General features: G+C 46.2%; 1 long non-coding RNA gene across 1 annotated transcript in view; it reads right to left on the reverse strand.

The window, feature by feature from the left end:
- LOC123383426 overlaps positions 1-24,198 on the reverse strand; it is a 263,647-nt gene extending 239,449 nt beyond the window's left edge. Inside the window, exon 1 of the long non-coding RNA XR_006593142.1 lies at positions 24,042-24,198. This is a non-coding gene — a long non-coding RNA (uncharacterized LOC123383426). The remainder of the gene's footprint in view (positions 1-24,041) is intronic.
- Positions 24,199-24,805: the final 607 nt, after the last annotated feature.

The raw sequence follows: 24,805 nt of genomic DNA on the forward strand, positions 1-24,805 counted from the left end.
AAAACCACTGCTGATTGTCACCCTATCAGAGTCACCCATGGGAAACTAATACCTCCGGGATCTCCCTAATCTCGATGACCTTCTCAACTGAGCCCCTTAAGACAGAGGACATTATTTATCCGTGGTGCTTTGTCGGGGGTCTACATGGGCACCCACTACTGGAAATGAAGAAGGACTCTCTCCTAGGCGGTGACGGCAGAAACGACACCCTCCCTGCTCCTTCACGACTGTTAAAAAGAAGTAACACAAGGGGCGCCTGGGTGGCGCAGTCGGTTAAGCGTCCGACTTCAGCCAGGTCACGATCTCGCGGTCCGTGAGTTCGAGCCCCGCGTCAGGCTCTGGGCTGATGGCTCAGAGCCTGGAGCCTGTTTCCGATTCTGTGTCTCCCTCTCTCTCTGCCCCTCCCCCGTTCGTGCTCTGTCTCTCTCTGTCCCAAAAATAAATAAATGTTGAAAAAAAAAAAAATTAAAAAAAAAAAAAAAAAAGTAACACAAGATGATTTTGTTGGCCCATCCAGACATCTGAATTCTCCACCCTCCTTGGGAACTAGAAAGGGCAGCAGCTCCTTGGGGGCGCCTCACCAACCCTTATTTCCATTAACCCTGCCCACACAGCCTTAATAAGGCCCTTGACTCAATTCCCTTCAATCACCCCCTGTGAAGGTACCACCTGCTTTCTGTCGGGACGAGGAAGGATGCTGGAGCTTTTTTTTTTTTTTTTTCTTTTCTTTATGGCAATTCCATCATACGTGGCTGTCGCAGATTAAACCCCTACGTTGCCTGGAGCAACGGAGCCCAGGTCACTTAGGCCATTTAAGTAGTAGGTTCCTTGACATTTTAAAGAAAGACCAAACGGTGCCCTTTTCAAAGGCTCTGGTTAAGCGCCCCTGCAGAATGAAAGCGCACCTCAATCTGAAAATGGCTATTCGTGAAGCCAAAGGCCCCCTTCTGTTGTAGCTAATCACTGCTATTAGGGAACGATTTCACAATTGCTAAGGCAGGGACTTTTCGGTTGTCCGCGCCTAAATGTATGAATTTAGCACACACTCGTGCTTAACGCACAAAAATACAGGCTACTTGCCACCCATCCCTCGACTCCTGTCTTTCGAGCCAACGGTTCTTTCTAGAATCTCCCGGGACCTTGAATTTGCAGCTTGGGATTTTAAAAATGCGTTTACTGTGTGATTTCATTAGTGAAATTTAGTATTGGCAACACCACTGCGGGCATCATAATGTTCTGTTATTTAGATTTCCACCTGCTTTGTGCTTGTTTACAAAAACCTTCCACCGAAGTTAAAGTAACCATCATTCGTAGCAGCCTTGAAACCAAGAAATTACGCGATCCACCACCACGTTCTCTGACCTTTCCTCATCTCTACAAATAGGCAGTCGAGGCTTCCTTTTGTGAATTAATCGCCCCTGCACTTAATCCTCTGAGAAAGAACAGGAACGTGACGCTGGTGTGTAGGCATTTACTGCAACGCTGGGGAAGTTTTCCAAGCCTATCCGACACCTGCATTCTTTGGATTTCCTGATAAGCCCTAAACTTGCACCCTTCCTTTTAACCCCTTCCTCCTCCCCCCATCTTTCTCCTTGCCCGGACCCCTTACTATATCAGAACATAACCAAGGTCACTAGGCTTCCACTGAATTGGAAGGATAATCTGAGTGCTCGGGGCCTTCTAGTCTTCCACAAACATTACACGGTACGTGCATTTTGTCCTCACACTTCTCACCTCTCATACTCCCTCCATCAGCCCCTCACGTACCCAGACTATGGCTCACGTGGAAAAGAGATCCAGTGAACCAGGAGGTGTCAGAGAGGCCAAGCGTCACATCTTCCAGGGGGATCATTTCATTTTAAAAGAGGACAAGAGCCACATTGCACTAAAAGGATTTTTGTTTGTTTTATTAAGCAGTATCTACAGCCAACAGGAGGCTCGAACGCACGACCCTGAGGTTCGAGAGTCGCACGCTCAGCCAACGGAGCCAGCCAGGCACCCCGTCCGCTAAAAAGACTTGTGGACGGTGGAACTTCAGACATCTGGAAGAGATTTGTGCAGAAAGGACCATTCGGTGTTTGTCAGCGTTCTCTGAAGCATCTTTATTCCAAGTGTTCTTAAACACGTCTCTACATCCTTTGCGGAATGGGTAGAACGCCCATGCATCGGTAGAACACCATTTTCAAAGCAGGGTGCAGGTAGGGTTCATTGCAACCTATTCCAAGTTGGGTGGTGGTGGTGGTGGTGGTGGTGGTGGTTTTTAATTGAAATGTATTTGGCATGTAACACTGTGGAAATTTAAGCTATACAACAGGTTGATTTGATACCCTTGTGTGTTGTAATATAATTGCCAGTGTAGTAATAGTAAGCAGCTCTATCATGTCAGAGGATTTCTCATTCCCTTTAGTGGTTGGGATAAGATCTTGTCTCTTCAATTCGATGGTGATCATACGACATTGTTGTCTGTGTTGACGATACTGGGCATTAAGTCCAGCATTCTTAAAGTCACACAGCACGTAGGTGGTGCCCACTTGGCTTATTGACCATCTGGCTGTATTCCAGGTAGAAAAGAGGCATAAAAGGAGGACTCACCTAATCGTTTCCTAACACTGTTTCAATTCAAAGCATCTCAAAGAAAAATAGAAAGGTTTTTCCCCTGAAAAGGATTTAAACGATCAGCTCTTACATCTCACATAATCACTGACGGGAGCCAGGGTCTCAAAGTTATAATAATTCTGCGTTCACGAATATGAAAGAAGAGACATACGGTACTGAAAAATACATGAAATATTAATCCAAACCAGGAACAAACAAATCCTCATCGCGGTCCTCCTTGACAAAAACGACCGGCTTTGAGAACCAACGACATAGGTGCCTGTAGGATCAACAGTTATTCACGCTCGGCGACCTGATAACAGGAACAAAAGGCACAATGGGCCACTCATAGAAAAAAAGCAAAATATACGCCACATTCCGCGATGAGCCATAGCTGGTACAAAAGTTGCCTCCCAAGAAGGCTCGTCGGGCAAAAAGGCTGGACTTTTCTGCCAACGTTGATTTTTCCTACTCCAATGGCTGGAGTCTGGCTCAACATATTTTATTTGTACTTAAAAAGTCGTGGCGTGCCCGGGTGGCTCAGTCCATTAGGTGTCGGGGCTCTTGATCTCGGCTCAGGCCATGATCTCACGGCTTGTGGGATCAAGCCCCAACTTGCACTCTTGTGCTGAGAGTGTGGAGCCTGCTTGGGATTCTCTCTCTCCCTCTCGCTCTCTCTGCCCCTCCCCCCACTTCTCTCTCTCCATCATGATGAATAAATACACTTTAAAAAAAAAAGTCTTTATCATTCTTCTTTGGACCATAATAGCTAAACAAGGACCTATCATCCCATGAGCTACTGGTTGGCCCAAGAATCAACCAAGGTTAAGTAAAATACATAGTGTTATTTGGACTACCACAGTGAAAGTTCCAAGCAGGCTGGGATAGCACAAAATACAATGACAGATGTAAGTTCAACTGTATCAGTAATCATAATAAACGTAAATGATCTAAAATGTTCCAGTTAAGAGGCAAACGTCATCAGACGGGGAAAACAAGAAATTTCAGTTCTACGCTGTTTACAATAAACATACAGAAGCCATGTGAATCTAAAAAGAGTGACAATAAAAAGCTGGAAAAAACTGACCAGACGAATTTTGCCCAAGATTGAGAGGTTATGGTTATGTTCATATCCAGCAAAGCAAACTACCTGGCAGAAAGCATTCATAGATACTGACCCTCCCAATTTCCTTTGTTGGAAAAAGCTGCTCTTAGGGTGAATGCTTCTGGGACAGCTTGGTTTACCCGTCCAGGTTTGGACTCTAACTCACCTTTTTGACCTAAAAAAAAAAAAATTTTTTTTGGCCCTAACCATTGGTGAATTTAAGGGGACTTTTACAAGATATTTTGCACAGGGTTCGCTTGCTTTCAAAAGGAAAGTTGAGGGGCGCCTGGGTGGCTCAGTCGGTTGAGCGTCCGACTTCAGCTCAGGTCACGATCTCGCGGTCCGGGAGTTCGAGCCCCGCGTCGGGCTCTGGGCTGATGGCTCAGAGCCTGGAGCCTGCTTCCGATTCTGTGTCTCCCTTTCTCTCTGCCCCTCCCCCGTTCATGCTCTGTCTCAAAAATAAATAAAATGTTAAAAAAATTTAAAAAAAAAAAAAAGGAAAGTTGATCTAAGTGCCTAACCTAATACTCAAAACAGAAATCTACATATTGGGTTTCTCCTACAGTTCAATTTATTTAAAGGACTAGGTTTAGTCTGAAATCACATCTATAATACTTTAAGTTCATGTTATAACATTTACATTTTTAAAAATGAGGGAAATTAGTAATAATGGTCTTTTTCTTTTTAAAGATTTATTTATTTTTGAGAGAGAGAGAGAGAGAGAAAGAGAGAGAGAAAGCAGGGGAGGGGCAGAGAAAAAGGGGGACAGAAGATCCGAAGCGGGCTCTGTGCTGACAGCACGGAGCCCGACGTGGGGCTCCGAACTCACAAACCGTGAGATCATGACCTGAGCCAAAGTCAGACACCCCACCAACTGAGTCACCCGGGTGCCCAAGTAATAATGGTCTTAAAAATTGGGGGTAGCTGAGTGAGGGGGAGGTTGTTACAGGCAGCTGAGTCCATTCCCCAATAGCACCCAAGAACCCTTTTTTGTCTTCCAACCTTGAAGCCAGCATAAGATAAATACAGATGTTTCCGATACGTTAACTCACAGCTCAGCAAACCGACTCTGCCAAAAGCTGGGCTAGCCCAGCAAATTCTAGCTTTTGTTTATTTGCAGATGAAAGTTAGAGTACTTTTCTAGAACGGAGAACTCGGGTTTTATAAATATTAAGAGATAAACCTCAACTTTTCTAATTTGAAGAAAAGCATATTAGATTTTATTTATTGATGTTCTCCTTAGGCTGTGTTATTCCTTATTAATGAAACGGGGCAAACACACAAACAATAAGATGACCCAAGACGGGCTCTTCCCCGTTACGGGAAATGCAATTCAGAAGCCGAATGAGGTGTACCAGAAGCCTTTCTGTTGATGAATACTTCAGCTCAATCAATCACACGTAATAGAGGATTATGGATGAATTTGAAATCATGTCAAGTAGGATGGAATTTTCCGCTGTAAACAGACTAATGAAAACTCGATTGGTCTGAGTCAAGAATCTGATGAAACAAAATAACCTTTATGGTATCACGATTAAAAAAACAAGGCATTTCAAGACCATCAACCATGGGGGAGTCCCAGGAAGAAATCTTTCAATCAAGCACTTAAAAAGTAATTCGTTCAGATGGTAGAGTCTGGCTTGTCACCTGCATACGTTTCTTTCTCACGGTGATTGAATGTTTCTTGGCGTAAAAATGGTAACTGGGCTTTCTCTGTGTTTATGTTTCACTTTTTTGGTTTTTGTGTGTTTTTCATTCTTCCACTGGAACTATGATCATGGTGGTAAAAATAAAAACAGGGATCTTTTCTTCCACTTTTACCGATTTTTTTAATGTTTATTTATTTTTGAAGGAGAGAGAGACAGAGTGTGAGTGGGGGAGGGGCAGAGAGAGAGGGAGACACAGAATCCGAAGCGGGCTCCAGGCTCCAAGCCGTCAGCGCAGAGCCCGACGCGGGGCTCGCGCTCACGAACCGCGAGATCATGACCTGAGCCAAAGTCGGAGGCCTAACAGATGGAGCCACCCAGGTGCCCCCAACTTTGACCAATTCTTGAGTGAACAAGAAGCACATTGGATGACATCTCATATTGTTCGAATATTATTGCTCAAAAAGAATAACAAAGGCCTTTTTACATTTGGAATAAAAAAAAAAGTTGGGCTAGACTCCAGCCACCCTACTCCGTAAGAAAAGCAAATACACCCGTGGGGAGAACAACAGAGCCTAGAGAAGTTCCATCCCTACGTTGAAACCAATGTAACAACTTGGCTGCCAACTTTACCTCCCCGCCCCCCATTCAAAATTTTTGATGAAAAAACCAAAAAGCTAAGGAAAGTCAAGCAGGGATGAGGTTTAGAAGGAAACCTTTGGGGACGCCTGGGTGGCTCAGTCGGTTTAGCATCCGACTCTTGATTTCAGCGCAGGTTGTGATCTCGGGGTTTGCGAGTTCGAGCTCGGAGCTCGGGGCTGACCTAGCGGAGCCTGCCTGGGATGCTCGCTCTCTCCCTCTGTCTTTGCCCCTCCCCTACTCGCACCCTCTCGCGCAAAATAAACTTTAAAGAAGAAAAGGAAACCTTGGTATGAGCTAAGCCTGATAGCAGAACGTAACATCCAAATCAAACTCCCAATGTTTCTCTTTTGTGAAATTTGGCAAGCGAATTCTCAAGTTAATAAGGAAGGACAAAGGGCCGAAAATAGCCAACGCACACATGACGGACAAGAACGAGTTGAGGACATTTCCCTACCAGATATCCAGAGTTGTCACGGAACCAGAGTAATTAAGAACATGGTCACCAGGATAAAGGGAGAGGCCAATAAATCAATGGAACTCAATAAAAAGCCCGGAAACACAACTGTGCATACGTGGGCACATGATATAGGCCAGTGGTGTTAATGCAAATCAGTAGGAGAATGGACGGACTCTTGGTTTTAATTAAGCTCTATGCCCAATGTGGGGCTTGAACTCACGACCACAAGATCAAGAGTCACAAGTTCTACTGAACGAGCCAGTCAGGCACCCCTGGAAATGGACAGACTTCTTAAAAACTGGTGCTGGAGGGGCGCCTGGGTGTCTCAGTCAGTTAAGCACCTGACTTTGGCCTCAGGTCATGATTTCACAGTTCGTGGGTTTGAACCCCACATTGGGCTCCATGCTGACGGTGTGGAAGCCTGCTTGGGATTCTCTCCCTTTCACCCTTCTTTCTCTCTCTCGCTCTCTCTCTCTCTCTGCTGCCCCACCCCCACCACCCCCTCAAAAAAAATAAATAACCTTTAAATAAACAAGCAAACTGGTGCTGGAACATTTGGGGGGGGGGGGGGAAACGCCTGAATCTTACTCAAACCATACACAAAAAGTAAGTTCCCAGTGGATTAAACATGTAAAAGCAAAGGATAAAAATCAGAGTAATTACCACACAAGAAAGGAGACTAGAGTTAACCACATTCAAGTAAGGAAAGGCTTCATAAAACACAAAGTACAAGGTCATACAGGAAAAGACTAATAAATTTGCCGATTCTTAAATTCAGAACCTTCACGGGGATACCCTAAAGCAAATAAAAAGCCACAAAGTGAAAGATCTGTACATAACACTACATGTTCCTTTTAGGAAGAAGGGGAAAAACTTAATGAAACCCTCAATAGCAACAAGCACGATGCAAAATTAAAATCCTAATTATATGCCCACAAATATTCACCAAATTGGTAAAAAAAAAAAAAAAAATTATAGTCCAACAAAATACCAACTACTAAGTCTGTGATGCTTTGCTATTTCTTAGGTACCTTAGAAAATTCTAGAAACTTTAGAAAACATATTGGCATTACTACGTGAAGTTGAACGCGCACATACGCTTTAACCCAGCCATTCTACTCCTGGGTGAATGCCCAAGAGAAACCCTCCCATATATACAGTGAGTGACAAGGAAAATAATGTTTATGATGGTATTTGCTTGTAATACAAGAACCGCTGGGGAAAAAAAAGAAATCAAGCGTCTACAGATAATGGACCGGCCAAAAGAATCGTGTTGTATTCCCACACAGAAATAGAAATAAACCACCGTGGGGCACCTGGGTGGCTCAGTCAGTTAAGCATCCGATTCTTGGTTTCGGATCACGTCATGATCTCACGGTTTCGGGAGTTCAAGCCCCGCATCGGGCTCTGTGCTGGCATCGCAGAACCTGCTTGGGATTCTCCCTCTCCTCCCTCTCTCTGCCTCTCCCCCCCACTCTCTCCCCTGCACTCACACACTCGCGCTCGCTCTCTCTCCCTAAATAAACAAACTTAAAAAGAAAGTAAACTACAGCAGGAGTGAAACCTAAAGGTGCAATTGAGGACGACCCAGCCCATCGGTGGAATCGTAAGGTAGTGGAAATACTCTATGTGTTTACCTGGGGTAATTTTTTTTCCCTTCAAACTATATTTATATGTCTTAGGACATACACATAAAATTATTGCCAAGTGAAGACACAATACACTTGAACTACATCATATCAACGTGGCTAGATCTCACCCTGCCCAGCGTGCCTCCCCGCCCCCCGCCAAAAAAGGCTCGCTGCATATTGATCTCATTCTGCAACGTTTGTGAAGACCGGCGAAGGCTTCATCACAGATTGCAGCAGTCTACCTTTTAGGAATCACCGTTTCCCTCATTTCTGTCCTTAGAAATCTCCCTGTCAACCTCTGCACATGAAAAGGATCAGGGCTGAACGTTTCAGAAACGGACTCTTTCAGAGAAGCATTCAGACAAGGTCATTTTGATCAAGTCCACCCTCCTTTGGAGGCAGGATGTCACGCTTGGCCTTTAGAAGGGCTAGAGGTGAAGTTAATCCCGGACGTGGCCACACTCTCCTCCCGAGATCCTAACTTTCCGGAGGAAACCCCGAGTTACCGCTGAAAAAAAGAAAGAGCCCGACAGCATTGCCAATACAACTCCGTGGTTGAGCCCTTACGATAGCATCCAAACACCCTACCTCTTCTCAGTTCTTTTGTCTCCCCGGTAACGACCAACCTTGGCTTCCCGACCACTTGGCTGCCTAGTCATCATCTGTCTCTTCCAGTTTATAATTCAAAACATTTCACGTTGGGCTGCTGGCTCCAGGGAAGAATTTGGACTCGATTACTGCTCATGATCCTGCCTTGGCCACTAATCCAACTCCTTCCTTTCTCGCTCTTGGCCACTTTGATCCACACCTGCTAGCATCAGCTGGCATTGGCCTTGCTTCTTTCCAGCATCCTGCCACCCCAATTCCCAGGCCCAAGTCCATGACCTTCTGCCGTTACTTTTCTCCAAACACCTTCAAGTATCCCTTTCTTTCTACACAAGTGTGAAAATTGCCACCTTGCCACGCCTTAACTGACACGCACGACAGAGAGACTCCTGGAGAGTTCGAGATGCCCGTCTCGATATGCACAAGATGGACGTATGCTAGGCTGTCCTAACCAGCGCCAAAGAGACAAAGTGTGACTGGCCAGGGCCTGAACACCACACGGACCCACGGGGCACATCCTTGGGAAAAGTCCACATGAGTGGACCTTATCAAGATATTTCCTTTAATGTTTATTTTTTAGAGAGAGAGACCACACGCGAGCAGGGAAGGGGCAGGGAAAGAGGGGGACAGAGGATCTGAGGCAGGCTCCATGCTGACAACAGAGAGCCCGACGCAGCGATCAGAGTCACAAACCGTGAGATTATGACCTGAGCCGAAGTCAGACGCTTAACCGACCGAGCCACCCAATGTGCCTCAATCATCAAGACATTAATCTGTGGGCCAAAAGTGGATGCTCTGAGAAGAGGGAAAACACAATATTATGGTGAAGAGCAGGCACCAAGATTGAACATAGGCGGAACATCTAAGAAGCACAAGAAATCTCTTCCAGTCTCTTCTTATTCTGCCTGGTTAACTCGTATGCTCATCTTTCAAACCTCAGATTAAACATCACCTCCTCTATAAAGTTCCAGCCCCACTGAATTAGGAGATTCTACTATGTGCTCCAATCCAGAACATCCTGTGCTCACTCTTTTTTTTTTAAATGTTTATTTTTGAGAGCTAGCACGAGGGGGAGGGGCAGAGAGGGAGACAGAGGATCCAAAGCAGGTTCTGCACCGTCAGCACAGAGTTCAAGGCGGGGTTCGAACCCACGAACCGCGAGATCATGACCTGAGCTGAACTGGGACGCTTAACCGACCGAGCCACCCAATGGCCGTGTGCTCACTCTTGTGGGATTATAATACATCACACAGTATTACAATGACCTCTTCACTTATTCCGTTTCCCCTGTTAGAAACATAAGCACCATCAGGACTGGGCAGCATTTAACAGCGTCTAACCCACGGGAAATTTAAATACAGTACTTGTAAACACAAGAAACCTTTTTGAATAAACCAATGACTCCTTTAAAAGACTGGAATGGGGTGCGCCTGGGGGGCTCAGTCAGTTAAGCGTCCGACCCTTGATTTCAGCTCAGGTCATGACCTCGTGGTTTCAGGAGTTCAAGGCCCACCTGTAGTGCGGAGCCTGCTTGGGATTCTCTCTTCTCTCTCTCTCTCTCTCTCTCTCTCTCTCTCTCTCTCTCTCTCCTCTCTCTCTGCCCCACCCCTGCTCTCTGTCTCTCAAAATAAGTAAGTTTTTAAAAGACTGGAATGGGGGGGGGGGCACCTGGGTGACTCAGTCGGTTGAGCGTCCGAGTTCGGCTCAGGTCATGATCTCCCAGTTCGTGGGTTCGAGCCCCACGTCGGGCTCTGTGCTGACAGCTCCGAGGCTGGAGCCTGCTTGGGATTCTGTGTCTCCCTCCTCTCTCTCTGTCCCTCCCCTGCTCATTCTCTGTCTCTGTCTCCCAAAAATAAATAAAGACCGGATGGGTGGTTGGGAGCAAAGACAAAGGATCTGAATTCCAGGGCTCGTGGGCCAAGAGGACTCAACCCCAAATGCAAATCAAGGAGCATCTTGGCCAGGAGCAGTATCTTCAGTACAAAGCCAGACAAGGGTTAGCAACCGGGTTCATGATGCTCAGTCTCCAAGAGCTACTCACTGAACTTTGCTCAAAAGCATGGGAACAAAAAGAAAGAAAGAAAAGGAAAATGGTGGTCCCAAGCCCTAGGGTAGGGCAGAGACATTAAAGGAGGGCCTAGTCCTATGCCAACAGCAGGGTCCAAGGTGGCCAGTAGATCTCTGCAGCTGTTGAAGCTCTTCCAGGGTGACAGGTACAAACCAAAGACTCGAGGGCTGCTCGGGAAAAGCAGTCCGTTCCACAGTATGCAGAATTACTAATACTTCAAATCCTTCCTAAAAGCACGCAACGAATAATTTATGAAGCCATTAACGGACTACATCGCCACTCTACTCGTGGCTTTCTCAGGACTCCCAGGGAAAGAGAGCCCCAACAAGGCCATTTCTTCTCCTCAAGGTAAGGCAGTTTACAGAGGACCCTCGCTATCGCCTTGCAGGGTCCACCCCAGCCCCAGAAATTAAGTGTACCTAGAAATAATGGCAATTTGTCTTTAAAGGCTCCCCAAAGTGAACTAGGTTAAGAATTGCTTTGGTCTAGGGGTGCCTGAGTGGCTCAGTCGGTTGAGCATCCAACTTTGGCTCAGGTCATGATCTTACGATCTGTGGCTTCGAGCCCCGTATCAGTCTCTGCACTGACAGCTCAGAGAGCCTGGAACCTGCTTCGGATTCTGTGTGTCACTCTCTACCCACCCCCACTCCCCCTCCCGCCCATGCTCTCTCTCTCTCTCCCAAAAATAAACATTAAAACTGAAAAAAAAATGTTTTAAATATGTTAAAAAGAATGGATGCAGGATAAGTACAAAAGTGTACCCCTCGTCCGATTAAGTCAATTCACTTGTCTAAAGTCATGCAGCTTAGCATTGGCAGATCTCAAACTACAAGTTCTCCCCAATTCCTCATCCATTGATTTTTTTTTCTTTTTCTTTTTTTTTTTTAACATTTATTCATTTTGGAGAGACAGGGAGAGACGGAGCGTGAGCAGGGGAGAGGCAGAGAGAGGGGGCGACACAGAATCTGAAGCAGCTTCCAGGCTCCAGCTGTCAGCACAGAGCCAGACACGGAACTCGAACCCGTGAACTGCGAGATTATGACCCGAGTCGAAGTCGGGGACGCTTAACTGACTGAGCCACCCGGTTGCCCCCATTAATCTTTTCATTATATGAACCTAGGGACAGACCAACAGGAAGAGAATAAGGGCTTAAACAATGAAACAGTTGATCAGCAATTTCATACCGTGTCACTTAAAAAATGGATTTTGAGATAACGGAGAACGAAGAGTATCTAAACATATAATTTTATTTAAACCTTTGTATAAACACTGGACAACATTACTATGAGGGTCTCTTAAATGCGTTGTGAACAAAAGTACTTTCAGCTAATAATCGTCTTAACAGATGTGAGGGATATCTCATTGTGGTTTTGATTTTCATTTCCCTGATGATTGGCATTGCTGAGCAGATTTCAGATACACGTCGACCATGTGTAAGTCTTTTTTTTTTTTTTTTTTAAGAAAAATCTCTATTTAGGTCCTTTGCCCAGTTTTTAATCAAGTTATTTGGTTTCTGGGTGCCTGGCTGGCTCAGTCGTGGTCTCAGGGTCATTGGTTCAAGTGCCATATTCTTTATCGATTGTGGAGATTAACCCCTTATCAGATGTATTGTGTGCGAATATTTTCTCCCATTCCACCAGTTGACTTTTCATTTTGTTGACTGTTTCTTTTGCTGTGCAGATGCTTTTTAGTGTAATTGCCATCTGTTTATTTTTGCTTTTGCTACCTGAGCTCTTGGTGCCATAATCCCAAAAATCACTGCCAAGTCCAATTGCAACGTTTTCTGTTTTCTTCTAGGATTTTTTATGGCTCCAGGTCGAAGGTTTACATCTTTAATCCATTCCGAGTCGATTCTGGGGTATGGTGTAAGATAAGGGTCCACTTTCACTCATTTGCATGGATATTCAATTTTCCCAGTATCATTAACTGAAGAGACCTTTCTTTCCCCATTGTGTATTCTCTGTGCCCTTATCAAAAGTTAGTTGATCATATATGCTTGAGTTTATTTCTTCGCTCCTTATTCTGTTCCATTGGTCTAGGTTTCTCCCTTTATGACAGTACCACACCGTTTTGATAACCATAGCTTGGTAATACAGTTTGAAATCAGGATGTGTGATGCCTTCAGTTTTGTTCCTCTTTCTTAAGACTGCTTTAGTTACTCAGGTTCTTTTTTGGTTCCATACAAATTTTAGAGTTGTTTTTTTTTTCCTATTTCTGTCAAAACTGTCATGGCTGTAGAGACAAGGGATCCCTTGTACGCTATTGGTAGGAATGTAAGTTGGCACAGCAGTACGGAAGGCAGTACGGAAGTTTCTCAAAAATTTAACATGAGAACTACTATCTGATCCAACAATATGTCTTCTTTATTCCCGAAGGAAATAAAATCAACACCTTGGAGAGCAAGCTACTCCCTCATGTTCATTATAGCCAAGATAGGGAGACAACCTAAGCGTACGTCACTAGATGAATGGATAAAGAAATTGTGTGTGTGTGTGCGTGCGTGTGTGTAATGGAATGTTATTCAGCCTTCAAAAAAGAAGATCCTGTCTTTTGCAACAACGTAGATGAAACTGGAGGGCATTATGCTAAGTGAAACAAACCAGACACAGAAAGAAGAAAATGGGGAGAGATTAATCAAAGGGTACAGAGTGACTTATGTAAGATGAATAGATCTATGGTCTAATGTACAGCATGATGATTATAACTAATATTACTGTACTGAATACTGGAAATCTGTTCAGACCGCAGATTTTAGGAGCTCTTACCACAAAAAACAAAGTGTCAACTAGGCGAGGAGATATATTAGCACGACTGAAGTAATCAATTTTTAAGAAATATTTGTAAGAATAAATGTATGCCAATCCTAATTATTATGGTATAAAATTGTCTTAATAAAAATCTTTTGTCATACGGGGCATCTGGCTGGCTCACGCCATTAGAGCGCACGACTCTTGGTCTCACGGGTTGGGAGTTCCAGCCCCACTTTGGATGTAGATTTTACTTAAAAATAAAACCTTGGGGGGGAAAAAAAGTCTTTTGTTAGAAGCAAGTGCTTTCAGCTTAACATAAAAAGGAACTACTACTTCAGTTCATTGCGAATCAACATAGAATAGAAAATACGTTTTTGGGAATGCTACTTTATAATGGAAGCTACAAAGTAGCAAACAGAGAAGCCCCAGTTCCTGGGACTTTCAAAATTCGTCCCCATAGATCAGGGGATCAGGGAAGAGCGATCAACAAAACTGTGCCCTTCTGGGGCACCTGAGTGGCTCGGTTGGTTAAGCATCTGACTCCTGATATCGGCTCAGATCACGATCTCACGGTGGTGGCACTGAGCCCAATGTCAGGCTCCGCGCGGACGGCATGGAGCCTGCTTGCAATTCTCTCTGCCCCTCCCTTGCTCGCATGCTCGCTCTCTCTCTCTCTCTCTCTCTCTCTCTCATTAAAAAGAAAGAAAGAAACTTAAAAAAAAAGAAAATTGGGCCGTACTTCTAGTAGCATTGCCCAGCCCCCACTGATCTCTCCCCTTCCCCCTACAAACAGAACCAAAACATTCATAATACTAGCTGCCCTTGTACTGGCCTTCCGAAGCCTTTCCAAACTACAGCCTGTCGTCAGCTAGCTGATAAAATTATCCATCCTTTCTCATGATAAATTCACGCTCACATTAAACAACACACAACTAACTTGGGAGTAGGAATCTCATCACCGTGTATACATACATCAAATCATCGTGTTCTACACTCTATATCAGAATTGTACTTGTCAATTAGAACTCGAAGCAGAAAAAATACGATGCTAAAAGGAAATGAAGAAACACAAGAGCTCGTCTGTCATTTCAGCCTTTAGGTTAATTCACCAAAACAACCAAATCGCCCAAAGCCAATCCTCTGAAATTCACCTTACAAAACAAGCCATCTATCAACGCCTGTTAGCGGCCATCGGGTTTCAGAACAACCCCAGTCTTTCTGCTCTCCTGCCTGCCCCACAGAGCCTCGCGAGGGGCAGAAAAGGACATCGAAGGCACCCAAGCCTTTGCCATGACACACAGCCTCCCCTGCCCCTGTCGACCCTCGTTCATCACCCATCTCCAGCCGCAGGGAAACGAATGGTTACAAAACGCAGCAAACCTAAAGCTTCAGAAAAGGCATCCAAAATGATTCAGTCTATGCATTGATCTTCGTGGTCACCAATTCCTGGTCCCCATTCAGCAAAAGGGACCTAGCTCGTCAGCCGTTAGGTGGGAATACGTGACTAGTTCTGGCTAATCAAACACAGACACAAATTACATGTATCACTTCCCGCCTAAAAACAGGCAAAAGCCTCTAGTGGCCTCCAGCTTCTGCTCTTATGTGGCATGTGTTCCAAATCGTGCATCTTCAAGAGAGTAGAATCTCGATCAACCTGGGTTCATCCTTCATCAGCCTGGGTCCCTTTTTCCTATTTTAGGACACGGAGAATCCAAGGTTAGTTACTATAGAGTAGTCTGGCCCTTTGGCTAATACGTATCCCGTAGAACGCAAATTACATTTTTAAATGTTAAGTTGTTGATTGAAACAAGTCTTCGGTGAGTCCATAAACAATTTCAGGGGCGCCTGGGTGGCTCAGTCGGTTAAGCATCCGACTCTTGGCTTCGGCTCGGGTCGTGATCTCACAGTTTGTGAGTCCCAGCCGCATCAGGCTCCACGCGGACGGTACGAAGCCTGCTTGAGATGCCCTCTCTCTGCCTTCCTCTGCTCACTCTCTGTCTCTCTCAAAATAAAAAGCCACATGAAAAAAATAATAATTCAACAATTTCAGAGTGCCTAGCTAGCTAGCTCAGTGGGCAGAGCCACGTGACTCTTGATCTCAGGGTCGGGAGTTCAAGCCCCCATGTAGAGATTACTTAAAAAAATAAAAAATAAAATCCTTTGGGGTGCCTGGGTGGCTCAGTTGGTAAAGTGTCTGATTCCTGATTTCAGCTCAGATCAGGATTCTACGGTTCAGAAGATCGAGCCCCGCATCGGGCTCTGTGCCGACAGCAGGGAGCCTGCTTGGGATTCTCACGCGCTCAAAATAAATTTAAAAAAATCTTTTCAAAAACTTGATGTCAGAGGGAGCGGACGCAGGGAGAGAGAGAGAGGGGGAGACACAAAATCCGAAGCAGGCACCAGGTTCCGAGCTGTCAGCGCAGAGCCCGATGTGGGGCTTGAACTCACGAACCGTGAGGTCATGGCCTGAGCTGAAGTCAGACGCCTAGACGACTGAGCCATCCAGGTGCCTTCAAAAAATGTTTTTTCCTAGTAGCACCTAAAGAAGTTTTCCTTCACGAAAACGCAACAATGCTCCAGCCTCTAAGGTTACTTCCCATGAGTATTTCCACAGAGTACTCGGATTTGCTGGTCTTAAAAGAACAAGATCTAAATGTTTCCCTGATAGTCTCCTCTGAATGAAGTTTTGGGTACTAGGGAGCTAATAGAAGGGTAGAACAACGTCAGAGCCTGGGCACTAAGGGAGGTAAAGACCTGAAGTTTGGGGAGTATTAGGTCCCTGGATCCCATATTCTCCTATTACTTTCTATTTCTTTGTAGCGCCTAACATATGTTTGTCACCTCCCCCAGTGCCAACTCGAGAGCCTAGCAAACTATAAGCCCATCAAATACTTGCGGACTAAGTCAGGGGACGACTGGATGGATGGATGGATGGATGGATGATCGATTCTTGGTTCTAGCTCTCCAGGATCACACCCACCCTAAGAGGAGCAGGTGCAGGTGAGGAGAAACTTTCAGGTAATAAGTTCCCAGAGTGCTACATTGTGTGCGCACGCGTGTATGTATTGGGGTGGCGGGGGGGGGGGGGGAGACGAGAGGACCGTTGGCCTTTGGTCCAGGAAGTATTTGCAGCCATAGCCCTTACACCTGAACTACAGATCCCAGAAAACCACGAAGGGAACGGAATCCCGAGAAAGCAGTACGTGCAGGGATCCGTGTGCCGGGGCGGCCGGGGCTCGGCGTGAGAGTGACTCCCCGGGAGGTTTTGTTCCTCAGAGTTTCTAGCTGTTCTTGCCTGGGCAGCAGATTGTCTGCCGTCTGGCCCATTCCTGTTTTCTAATACAGGACAATAGCTCGCTTCCTTTTACAGACAAGAACACTTGATCAGGAGTCAGGGAAGTCCAGTAGTGGGAGTGAAAACTGTTTACGCTTGGGAGTCTAATTGAGTTTCAGAGACCTCCTCTCCAATTTGTTAAGAGATTTACGTATAGATGGAAACAAGAGGTTCAAGGAGACCCTTCCTTAATGTGTGGTCCATCCCGGCTCAGCCCCTTCCAGCCCCAAGGTCACACAGCCCAGTGGAGGCCAGACGCAGAGTCCCTGCCACTCAGCCCTCGCCTCTAGCTGCGGGGAAGGAAAGATGGTTCAACAAAGCCCCTTTTGGTCATATTAGTAATGTGTAATTTTAACTCAAAGATGTACTACTTCTAAGAGTCAGATGATGAAATATGGTTAGAGTTGACTCCCCCTAGGCCACTGGGCAATGATGAAGTCATTTGTAAAGCTATTCAGAAGGATTCTGCAAACTATGAGGCGGCCGCCCGCCTCCCAGGCAATCGTGGGGTTACAAGGAGCCTTTGGTTGTTACAATGAAACCTACGTTTTCCATTATAACCCTCAGCACAGTTCTGCTGCTGTCAGCCTGGCCCGGGGATACCATCAAGTTCCTCTGATGGTCTCTAGGAACTCTCATCAGGAGTGTAACAGGATTGGGGCGCCTGGGTGGCGCAGTCGGTTAAGCGTCCGACTTCAGCCAGGTCACGATCTCGCGGTCCGTGAGTTCGAGCCCCGCGTCGGGCTCTGGGCTGATGGCTCGGAGCCTGGAGCCTGTTTCCGATTCTGTGTCTCCCTCTCTCTCTGCCCCTCGCCCATTCATGCTTTGTCTCTCTCTGTCCCAAAAATAAAATAAAAACAAAAACAAAAAAAAAAGTTGAAAAAAAAATTAAAAAAAAAAAAAAAAAAAAGGAGTGTAACAGGATTAGTCACCCTATCTTGACAGGAGGAAGTTCTAGAAATCACATCAGTCCCCCATACTAGAAGTAGGACGCAAAGGATCCAGATCCCAGTCAGGAATTAAGCACAAAGGAAAACCCGACAGACAGGGGAAAAGGCCCTTCGATGAGTTTCAATGTCCTACCAAATGGGACCAATTGCAGGAACTTGAGGGTTAGGTCTAAACTTTGTGGGCCGAAAGCTAGACCAAGAGGCCGAACAGGAAGACCAAAGCTGGGACTTCAACCTACAGGACAGCCAGAGCCGGATATAGAGGAAGGAATCTGGGTCACCAGCCAGCTGTATTCAAACACCTGCAGGGGGCCCCTGGGTGGCTCGGTCAGTTAAGCATCCTGACTTGATCTTGGCTCAGGTCATGATCTCAAAGTTCTCGGGTTCGAGCCGCGCTTGGGATTTTCTTCCCCCCACCCCCACTCCCACCCCCCCGTCTCTCTCGTCCTCCCCTGCTCATTCTTGCTCTTCTCTCTCTCGCTCTCTCTCAAAAATCAACAAATAAACAAACTTAAAAAAAAAGAATGTAGAGCAACACGAACTCATCGTACACCGCTGATAGGAACGCGAAATGGTGCAGCCACTTTGGAAGACAGCTTAGCGATTTCTTACAAAACTACACATGCTCTTAGTGTATGTTCCAGCAATTGTGTTCCTTGGTATCTGCCCAAAGGAGTCGAAAACTTATGTTCACGCAAAAACCTGCCCAGGGAAGTTTACAGCAGTATTCAGAATTGCCAAAACTTGGAAGCAACAAAAACGTCGTTTAGTAGGTGAATGGATAAACTGTGGTACATCCAGACAATGGAATATTATTCAGTGCTCAAAGAAATGAGATGTCAGGCCATGAAAACCTATGAAGGAACCTTAAATGCATGCTACTAAGTGAAAGAAGCCAATCTGAAAAGGCTACAGGCTGTGGGATTGATTCCAACTATACGAAAAACTGGAAAAGACAAAACTACACACATAATTAAACAGGCAGAGTACAGAAGATTTTTAGCGTAATGAATAGACTCCATAACATTATTAAGATGGGTACGTGACGTTATGGATTTGTCGAAACCCACAGAATGTACACCAATAAAAAAAGAAAAGGGTTTTTTTTTTAATCTGGGGAATTACTGTGGGATGGAAAGTGCTCTGAACCAAAACTGGTGTTGTACATTCTGTGGGTTTCGACAAATCCATAACGTCACATACCCATCTTAATAATGTTATGGAGTCTATTCATTACGCTAAAAATCTTCTGTGCTCTGCCTGTTTAATTATGTGTGTAGTTTTGTCTTTTCCAGCTTACTAGGCAAGTCCTCACCTCTGTAGACCTCAATTTCCTTTACTATCAAATGGAGTAAATACTTGTAGACAGGAGACAGCACAGGTATTTACAAACAAAGAACTACAAATTAATCAACATAAAATGGTGATTCTGTCACTTCATCAAAATATAAATGGTTCCTTCTTTAAAACAAGTCCAGGGGCGCCTGGGTGGCTCAGTCGGTTGGGCGTCCGACTTTCGGCTCGGGTCATGATCTCACGGTCCGTGAGTTCGAGCCCCGCATCGGGCTCTGTGCTGACAGCTCGGAGCCTGGAACCTGCTTCGGATTCTGTGTCTCCCTCTCTCTCTCTGCCCCTCCCCTGCTCACACTATGTCTCTCAAAAATAAATAAACATTAAAAAAAAAAAAAGTCCAGGAGCACCTGGCTGGCTCAGTCAGAACAGCATGTGACTCTCGACCTCGCGGTCCGTGAGTTCGAGCCCCGCATCGGGCTCTGTGCTGACAGCTCGGAGGCTGGAGCCTGCTTTGGATTCTGTGTCTACCCCTCTCTCTACCCCTCCCATGCTCATGCTCTGTCTCTGTCTCTCCATAATAAATGTTTTTTTTTAATTTAATAAATAAAACTATAATAAAGCACATGTTGCATCCCCCACCTCCCAATATTCCACGCTGCCACCCATTAGATAGATAAGCCAGAGAGCCTCTAAGATCCCTCCCCAGCCTGACCATTCTGCTATTTTAGGACCCTACCAGGGCTGTGGTTAGGCTTACCCAATACATCACTGATTTCACAGTCCTCACAAGCCCTGTCCCTTTATTTTACCATGACACTCTTAAACTCTCTTTCTCAACATTTGCTCACGTCTTCATTGAGGACCTTGAACAATTACCTCTTAGCAAAATGAGCTCAGGTACTTTTGCAACTTTTGGAGAAAACCTTAGCCCTTTCGTTGAACCAGGAGACAGGGGAAACACCTGCTCTGGAACAGATCCCTGCCTGGCTTCAGAGAAAATCCCACCATCATCACAAATGCTGGTTATTTTCCCTGGAGAATGGGGCTGCCTCTGGGGGGGGGGGTGCACGGAGAATGATGCACACCCTTCTGCGATATTCCACCACTAGGAACACAGTCCCTTGCTCTTCCAAGGGTTTAAGTCTTTTAAGAGGTCCCTGTTAAAATAGCAAAACCCACCAAAACAGAGTACCTTAAGCCTGGAGGGGAGCGGGAAACAAAATTAGTTGCATTCCAGGCAATTATATAATAATATAATAAATAACATAAGCCCACTGTGTATGGGTGGGGTCACAGTTTCAATTCCTGATGAAGAAAGAATTCTCCCAGGAGAAAGGAGTGGAGTGGAGAGTGAGAGCGTGTCAAGATCAGCTTGGCAGGCTTCCAGTTTTGCTGCACACGAATCCTGCCCATGGAAAACTAAGAGAACTCTGACAAGTGAGAAAGAATGAACATGACAGCACCATTAAAATGGGAGAAACAATGGTCAGAAATTAGAGACTTGCTAACTTTCATACCTAGAAAAAGCCTGGAACAAAAAAAAAAGGAAAATAACCAATTGACAAAGATTTTGAGGTACACAGGGCAATCTATCAAGCTGACAATGAAGAATACGATGTCAGACAAACCTAATTTCCTTCTATGACAGAATGACAAGCCCAGCAGTTTGGAGAAAGTAACAAATGTAGTATACTTTTCATGAGCCTTTATATTCTACCCCCGTGGTGACGGAGGGAAAGGAGGTCCTCAAACAGCTTGCCACCTCCGGGTCCCCAGGACTGAGAGCCATATAACAAGCAAAGGGGCTATAACTGCATGGTCACTTAAAGCCTACCACACACACACACACACACACACACACACACACACACACACACGGCTATTACCATTCAACTTTTTTAAGTTTCTTTATTTTGAGAGAGAAAGAGCACGCGAGTAGGGAAAGGGAGGAGGAGAGGGCGGGGAGAATCCTAAGCAGGGCTCTGCACCGTCAACGCAGAGCCCAACGTGGGGCTCGATCTCACAAACCGGGAGATCACGACCTGAGCCGAAACCAAGAGTTGGACACTTAATCGACTGAGCCAACCAGGTGCCCCTGTCATTCAACTTCTATTACGACTGTCCAGAATGGGAGAGGATTTTTACGTGGGCTCTACAGGTCTTGCATAGGGATTTTACCTCAGCCCCCAGCTCTCACTCCAAGAGCTAGAAGGAACCTAACCGCTGGTCAACCAAGGAATAAGCATAAAACTGCAATAGTTTACATCACAAACTAAATAAAAATCCAAGCTACTTATTTGTAAGCCAAAAGTATCATCTACGTAATTAGTAAATGAACCTGAAGTTAAGAAATACCCATGAGGGCAAATCCAGAAACACAAAATCTTTTCTCTTACTGATTTTTGCGTTGACTTACACCCAACCTCTCAAAGACTAGTTTCTTTTTCAACTTCAGCCCTGCCAGGCACTGAACTGACTTGCCTTCCTGACCACCCTGTCTTGACAGACCGATGGCAGGCTTTATAAAGTGAGTTATGGGCAAAGCTGCTTGGTTTTCTCCACCATATATTTGAGAATCCTTACGATTTCACCGGTGGAAAGAGAATCCTTTCAGTTACCCTCCACCATCTGACCATCGCGGGCGCCCCACACTATCTCGTTTTGTTACAAGTCCCACCTCAGAACCCCCGGGACCTGCATCTAACGGACAGTCCAGTGGGGTGGTATGATAGGAGGTGCTGTCTCGCCACCATAATTCATATGCTGAAGCCCTAAAGCCCGATGCTACTGTATTTGGAGGAGGGCCTTTAAAGAGGTTAACTAGGGGCGCCTGGGTGGCTCAGTTGCTTAAGCATCAGACTCCTGATCCCCGCTCCAGTCACGATTTCATGGTGTGAGGAGTTTGAGCCCCGCGTCGGGCTTTATGCTAGCACTTTGTGCGCGCTTTCAAGATAAATAAAGTTTTTTTTTTAATTTTTTTTTAACGTTTATTTTTGAGACAGAGAGAGACAGAGCATGAACGGGGGAGGGTCAGAAAGAGGGAGACACAGAATCTGAAACAGGCTCCAGGCTCTGAGCCGTCAGCCCAGAGCCCGACGCGGGGCTTGAACTCACGGACCGCGAGATCATGACCTGAGCGGAAGTCGGCCGCCCAACCGACTGAGCCACCCAGGCGCCCCAAGATAAATAAACTTTTAAGACATTTGTTAAAAAAAATAAAGAAGGGGCGCCTGGGTGGCGCAGTCGGTTGAGCGTCCGACTTCAGCCAGGTCACGATCTCGCGGTCCGTGAGTTCGAGCCCCGCGTCGGGCTCTGGGCTGATGGCTCGGAGCCTGGAACCTGTTTCCGATTCTGTGTCTCCCTCTCTCTCTGCCCCTCCCCCATTCATGCTCTGTCTCTCTCTGTCCCAAAATAAATATAAAAAACGTTGAAAAAAAATTAAAAAAAAAATAAAGAAAATAAACTTTAAAAAAAAAAGTGTCTTCGATCAACTCTGGCCCCTCGCTACCCTTGTCACAATTCCCCCATGGGGAGAAGTAGAATCTCAAAACCCAGGGCAGCACCACCCATCGACCCACGTGGTCCGCACCTTTCCTTATTTTAAGGGACACTGGATTTCACCAGTGCAGCAAGAACCAACATTCCTCCCGTTTGCCAACAGAAGAAGCTATCCGGAAGGCTCCCATTTGCTCATTCATTTATTCCGCAACGATTTAAGAGCCGGGCAGGTGTATGGCAGGCGAGCCGCCTGCTGCCGATACTTAAAAGGTAACGACAAAAGGTAACGACGGCACACAGAACCGTCCTTGGAGATGCGGCAGCAGACCCACCACTTCGAAGCCTGTGACAATATAAGCAGCGCCTACATCCGTTCAAACGACAACAAAGGTCCCAACAAAGGTGTGCTTGGGGCAGGAGATAAAGTCACCCAAGGACTACCGTCCAGTTCTCTATTCCCCAAGCAGAGGCCAGCCAGAGCCAACAGCCAGATGGCTTTCCCAACACCTCCCCTGCGGCACAGAGAGACGAGTACTCCTGCAAATAGCAGATCTTACTTCAAAGTTTATTCACGAAAATGCTGACACCTGGAAAGAACTTGCGTTGTAAAAACATCCCAGGAAGGGACTTTGAACGTTTGAGGATTTATAGCCCTACTTCTAGAATGTAGCTCCAGAAGGCCAGAGACACTTGTTTTTATTTGGTGCCCTGATAGATTTCAAAGACCAAGAACAGTGCCTGGTACGTAACTGACACTCAGTTAAGTATTTGTTGTGAACTATCCGCGTCTGTTCTAATTTCAGAAACTCCTGCATGTACTTTTCAATAAAGAGGACTTGTCGGGGGGCGCCTGGATGGCTCGGCCCATTGAGCGTCCAGCTCTTGATTTCAGCTCAGGTCATGATCTCACGATTCAGGACATTCGCGAGTTTCACGATTCATGAGCCCCTTGTCGGATGCCCTGCTGACTCTCCATGCTAACTCTTGGGAAGCTCTCTCTCTGCCCCTCCCCCACACGCATAGGCATCTCAAACATTTTTTTAGAAACGATTTGTCAAATTTGTTAACTACATACTTCATTTTCATACCTTTGTAAGACTTTTCATATATATATATATATTCCTGCCCCACAACCCACGATTGGACCACCTAACCAACTTTTGGTTCAGCGAATATCATCATCCTACTTAAAACACACACCCACTGAATCTTGAGCAATAAGGCACGAATTAGCTTTGGGAAAATGAGCCGCTGAAACGCACACGAGCCAGATCCAGTTTCTGGCCTCTAGAAAGTCTTTCCAACTGGAGCAGCTCGGATTGTCTGGCGACGAGCCAGGCAAAGCGGAAACACGGGGTGCGCTCCCCCCACCCCCCAACCCCACCCCCAGCTGGCCTCCGGAAAGACCAGGCTGACCTAAGACTGCGGTGCCTGTTTTGTGGGCCGCTGCCGGCATGGATACTCACGGCTAGAACGCAGTGGGCACAGAGCATCAGAAGCCCGGGATCGGGGAGCGCCTGGGCGGCTCAGTCGGTTGGGCGTCCGACTTCGGCTCAGGCCATGATCTCGCGGTTCGTGAGTTCAAGCCTCGCGTCGGGCTGTGTGCTGACGGCTCGGAGCCTGGAGCCTGCTTCGGATTCTGTGTCTCCCTCTCTCTCTGCTCCTCCCCTGTGCACGCACTCTCTCTCTCTCTCTCTCTCTCTCAAAAATAAATAAACATTTAAAAAAAATTTAAGAAAAAAAGAAGCCCGGGATCAGGACGCCGGCTCAGGGCACGGAGGCAGAAAGGCAGGGAGAAGCGAGGGCAGAACCGGTGGCCCCCGGGAAGGTCTTGCCAACACCTCCCTGAGCTCTGCTGAGTCGCTTTATCCTAAAGCACCTGGCAGGGGCCAGGGCCAAACATTAATAAACTGAATTCATCTGGGTAGGGCTTGCTCCCAATGACTCATCTGATACAGCTGAGAGCAGGGCGAGTTACACTTGAGGTCTCACGTTGGAAGGGGCCAAATAACTTCCAGTCTATAGGACGCTGCGGGGGGTGGGGGGGGGCAGTCCTCAGCCCATTGTATTGACCAAACACCTGCAAACATCCACGCACACCACATCCCTGTGAAGAAGGGGAGAAGTGGGCACGTGTGACCTGACTTTACAAACACACAAGAGAACATCCGCCCAGTTTCACCCGCCCTTGGCGGGCAGCTCCGAGCTCTGCCCATCATCTCCACCTTCT

This window comes from Felis catus, chromosome X, assembly GCF_018350175.1.
Source record: "Felis catus isolate Fca126 chromosome X, F.catus_Fca126_mat1.0, whole genome shotgun sequence".
NCBI lineage: Eukaryota > Metazoa > Chordata > Mammalia > Carnivora > Felidae > Felis > Felis catus.